Raw genomic sequence first — 6000 nt, forward strand, 5'->3', positions numbered from 1 at the left:
TTAAAACCGGTCTAAAAGACAAATTATTGTAAAACACTTGAAACAGCATGAAAAACCGGTCTAAGAAACCAATTCTTGTAAAACGTTGAAACCAGCATAAAACAGTTTAAAAACCAGACAATTCAGACAAGAAACAATTAAAACAGGTTTGAAAGACGAATTGTTATAAATCGCTGGAAATTGAGAGTAGAAACGCTTAAAAGCGGTTTAAAAGACGAATTCTGGAAATACGAAGGAACACCATAAAAGACGAAATGTTATAAATCGCTGGAAACACCATAAAACAGTGAAAAACAAGATAATTCACACTAGAAACGCTTAAAACAGATTTAAAAGACTAATTCTTCTAAAATGGTGTTTCTACCATAAAAACAGTGTAAAAACAAACATATTGAGAGTAGAAACTCTTAAAACTGGTCTGAAAGCCGAATTCTCGTAAAACGCTGGAAACAGCATTAAAACACAGTAACAAATAGCAAATTGAGACTACAAATGCTTAAAACCGGACTAAAGACGAATTCTAGAAATACGAAGAAACACCATAAAAAACAAGTTAATTCAGACTAGAAACGCTTAAAACGGGTCTAAAAGACGAATTCCTGTAAAGCACTGGAAACAGCATGAAACAGTGTAAAAACCAGCAAATTGAGACTAGAAATGCTTAAAACCATTTTAGAAAATTAATTCTTCTAAAACGCTGGAATCAACATAAAACAGTATAAAAGCTAGCAAATTCAGACAAGAAATGATTAAAACAGGTTTAAAAGACGAATTGTTATAAATCGATGGAAATAGCATGAAAAAAGTGTTGAAACAACCAAATTGAGAGTAAAACTCTTAAAACCGGTCTAAGAAAAGAATTCTTGTAAAACGCTGGAATCAACATAAAACAGTGTAAAAACCATGAAATTGAGACTAGAAATGCTCAAAACCGGTCTAAGAAACCAATTCTTATAAAATGTTGGAAACTGCATAAAAACAGTTTAAAAACATGGAAATTGAGATTAGAAACGCTTAAAACCGGTCTAAAAGACGAATTCTAGAAATACGAAGAAACACCATAGAAACAGTGAAAAACAATTTAATTCAGACTAGAAACGCTTAAAACAGATTTAAAATACGAATTCTTCTAAAATGGTGTTTCTACCATAAAAACAGTGTAAAAACAAACATATTGAGAGTAGAAACTCTTAAAACCGGTCTGAAAGCCGAATTCTCGTAAAACGCTGCTAACAGCATAAAAAAAGTGTAAAAACCAACAAATTGAGACTAGAAACAATTAGAATAGGTCTAAAAGAACTATTCTTGTAAAACGGTGAAAACAGCAGAAAAAATACCAAAACAAGGAAATTGATACCACAAACGCTTAAAACGGGTCTAGAAAATTAATTCTTGTAAAACGCTGGAATCAATATAAAACAGTGTAAAACTTGTAGTCTCACAAGCAAAGTGAGACTAGAAATGCTTAAAACCGGTCTAAAAGACGAATTCCTGTAAAGCACTGGAAACAGCATGAAACAGTGTAAAAACCAGCAAATTGAGACTAGAAATGCTTAAAACCATTTTAGAAAATTAATTCTTCTAAAACGCTGGAATCAACATAAAACAGTATAAAAACTATTAAATTCAGACAAGAAATGATTAAAACAGGTTTAAAAGACGAATTGTTATAAATCGCTGGAAATAGCATGAAAAAAGTGTTGAAACAAAAAAATTGAGAGTAAAAACTCTTAAAACCGGTCTAAGAAAAGAATTCTTGTAAAACGCTGGAATCAACATAAAACAGTGTAAAAACCATGAAATTGAGACTAGAAATGCTCAAAACCGGTCTAAGAAACCAATTCTTATAAAATGTTGGAAACTGCATAAAACAGTTTAAAAACATGGAAATTGAGAGTAGAAACGCTTAAAACCGGTCTAAAAGACGAATTCTAGAAATACGAAGAAACACCATAAAAACAAGTTAATTCAGACTAGAAACGCTTAAAACCGGTCTAAAAGACGAATTCTAGAAATACGAAGAAACACCATAGAAACAGTGAAAAACAATTTAATTCAGACTAGAAACGCTTAAAACCGGTCTAAAAGACAAATTCCTGTAAAATACTGGAAACAGCATAAAACAGTGTAAAAACCAGCAAAATGAGACTAGAAATGCTTAAAACCGGTCTAAGAAACCAATTCTTATAAAATGTTGGAAACTGCATAAAAACAGTTTAAAAACATGGATATTGAGAGTAGAATCGCTTAAAACCGGTCTAAAAGACGAATTCTACAAATACGAAGAAACACCATAGAAACAGTGAAAAACAATTTAATTCAGACTAGAAACGCTTAAAACCGGTCTAAAAGACGAATTCCTGTAAAATACTGGAAACAGCATGAAACAGTGTAAAAATCAGCAAATTGAGACTAGAAACAATTAGAATAGGTCTCAAAGAACTATTCTTGTAAAACGGTGAAAACAGCAGAAAAACTACCAAAACAAGGAAATTGATACCACAAACGCTTAAAACCGGTCTAGAAAATTAATTCTTCTAAAACGCTGGAATCAACATAAAACAGTGTAAAACTTGTAGTCACACAAGCAAAGTGAGACTAGAAATGCTTAAAACCGGTCTAAAAGACGAATTCTTGTAAAACGCTGGAAACTGCATTAAATTGAGAGAAGAAACGCTTAAAACCGGTCTAAAAGACGAATTCTGGAAATACGAAGAAACAGTGAAAAACAATTTAATTCAGACTAGAAACGCTTAAAACTGGTCTAAAAGACGAATTCCTGTAAAATACTGGAAACAGCATGAAACAGTGTAAAAACCAGCAAATTGAGACTAGAAATGCTTAAAACCATTTTAGAAAATTAATTCTTCTAAATCAACATAAAACAGTATAAAAACTAGCAAATTCAGACAAGAAATGATTAAAACAGGTTTAAAAGACGAATTGTTATAAATCGCCGGAAATAGCATGAAAAAAGTGTTGAAACAACCAAATTTAGAGTAAAAACTCTTAAAACCGTTCTAAGAAAAGAATTCTTGTAAAACGCTGGAATCAACATAAAACAGTGTAAAAACAATGAAATTGAGACAAGAAATGCTCAAAACCGGTCTAAGAAACCAATTCTTATAAAATGTTGGAAACTGCATAAAAACAGTTTAAAAACATGGAAATTGAGAGTAGAAACGCTTAAAACCGGTCTAAAAGACGAATTCTAGAAATACGAAGAAACACCATAAAAACAAGTTAATTCAGACTAGAAACGCTTAAAACCGGTCTAAAAGACGAATTCTAGAAATACGAAGAAACACCATAGAAACAGTGAAAAACAATTTAATTCAGACTAGAAACGCTTAAAACCGGTCTAAAAGACGAATTCTAGAAATACGAAGAAACACCATAGAAACAGTGAAAAACAATTTAATTCAGACTAGAAACGCTTAAAACCGGTCTAAAAGACGAATTCCTGTAAAATACTGGAAACAGCATAAAACAGTGTAAAAACCAGCAAAATGAGACTAGAAATGCTTAAAACCGGTCTAAGAAACCAATTCTTATAAAATGTTGGAAACTGCATAAAAACAGTTTAAAAACATGGATATTGAGAGTAGAATCGCTTAAAACCGGTCTAAAGACGAATTCTAGAAATACGAAGAAACACCATAGAAACAGTGAAAAACAATTTAATTCAGACTAGAAACGCTTAAAACCGGTCTAAAAGACGAATTCCTGTAAAATACTGGAAACAGCATAAAACAGTGTAAAAACCAGCAAAATGAGACTAGAAATGCTTAAAACCGGTCTAAGAAACCAATTCTTATAAAATGTTGGAAACTGCATAAAACAGTTTAAAACATGGATATTGAGAGTAGAATCGCTTAAAACCGGTCTAAAAGACGAATTCTAGAAATACGAAGAAACACCATAGAAACAGTGAAAAACAATTTAATTCAGACTAGAAACGCTTAAAACCGGTCTAAAAGACGAATTCCTGTAAAATACTGGAAACAGCATAAAACAGTGTAAAAACCAGCAAAATGAGACTAGAAATGCTTAAAACCGGTCTAAGAAACCAATTCTTATAAAATGTTGGAAACTGCATAAAAACAGTTTAAAAACATGGATATTGAGAGTAGAAACGCTTAAAACCGGTCTAAAAGACGAATTCTAGAAATACGAAGAAACACCATAGAAACAGTGAAAAACAATTTAATTCAGACTAGAAACGCTTAAAACCGGTCTAAAAGACGAATTCCTGTAAAATACTGGAAACAGCATGAAACAGTGTAAAAATCAGCAAATTGAGACTAGAAACAATTAGAATAGGTCTCAAAGAACTATTCTTGTAAAACGGTGAAAACAGCAGAAAAACTACCAAAACAAGGAAATTGATACCACAAACGCTTAAAACCGGTCTAGAAAATTAATTCTTCTAAAACGCTGGAATCAACATAAAACAGTGTAAAACTTGTAGTCACACAAGCAAAGTGAGACTAGAAATGCTTAAAACCGAACTAAAAGACGAATTCTTGTAAAACGCTGGAAACTGCATTAAATTGAGAGAAGAAACGCTTAAAACCGGTCTAAAAGACGAATTCTGGAAATACGAAGAAACAGTGAAAAACAATTTAATTCAGACTAGAAACGCTTAAAACTGGTCTAAAAGACGAATTCCTGTAAAATACTGGAAACAGCATAAAACAGTGTAAAAACCAGCAATTTGAGACTAGAAATGCTTAAAACCATTTTAGAAAATTAATTCTTCTAAAACGCTGGAATCAACATAAAACAGTATAAAAACTAGCAAATTCAGACAAGAAATGATTAAAACAGGTTTAAAAGACGAATTGTTATAAATCGCTGGAAATTGAGAGTAGAAACGCTTAAAAACGGTCTAAAAGACGAATTCTGGAAATACAAATTAATTCAGACTAGAAACGCTTAAAACAGATGTAAAGACGAATTCTTCTAAAATGGTGTTTCTACCATAAAAACAGTGTAAAAACAAACATATTGAGAGTAGAAACTCTTAAAACCGGTCTGAAAGCCGAATTCTCGTAAAACGCTGGAAACAGCATAAAAAAAGTGTAAAAACCAACAAATTGAGACTAGAAGCAATTAGAATAGGTCTAAAACAGGGGTGTGCAACATTTTTCGTCGGTGGGCCATATAACCAACTTCATCAATCAAGCGGCCCCGCTTAAAAAACAAGCTTATTCGTGTACATGCACAATAAATAAAAAAAAATTCTCAAAATGCAAGCAATAATATTTTATATTTTTGCATGAGTGATCATTTTAGTGCGACACTTGAAATTTAGAGTCCTTACAGAGCTTGTCAATATCAGCTTCGAGAGAAGTGGTTCCCACTCTTAACTGACTGGTCAAATGTTCATCAGTCAGCTGACTTCTACATTTGGTTTTGATGAGCTTCATTTTGGAGAAAAATTGCTCACAGCAATTCTTTGTGCATGACGGGACAAATTGGGAAACTTTTCACGTACACAGAGTTTGTTGTACTGTTGAATAACCTTCCCTCATCATCAATTTTTCGTTTCTTAACTGCTGACATTTTACTAGCCCTGAAATCAAAACAAAAATTATTCTCACGAAAATAGCAAAGTAGAAAAAAACATAGAATTTATTTACACATGGAACCTCTTATGAACAGAAACACATGTTTCTAAATTGGCATCCCGATCATAGCCTTCCGGTACTTAAATTAATTGAGAATAGCAAAATACAGTGTGACCTCGCCAATTCGCGGTTCGCCATTCGCGGGTTATGCGAAAACGCTTAAAACCGGTATAAAAGACGAATTCCTGTAAAATACGGAAAACAGCATGAAACAGTGTAAAAACCAGCAAATTGAGACTAGAAATGCTTAAAACCGGTCTAAGAAACCAACATAAAACAGTTTGAAAACCAGACAATTGAGACAAGAAACGATTAAAACAGGTTTAAAAGACTAAGTGTTATAAATCGCTGGAAATTGAGAGTAGAA

Source organism: Tachypleus tridentatus, chromosome 11, assembly GCF_004210375.1.
Source record: "Tachypleus tridentatus isolate NWPU-2018 chromosome 11, ASM421037v1, whole genome shotgun sequence".
Lineage (NCBI taxonomy): Eukaryota > Metazoa > Arthropoda > Merostomata > Xiphosura > Limulidae > Tachypleus > Tachypleus tridentatus.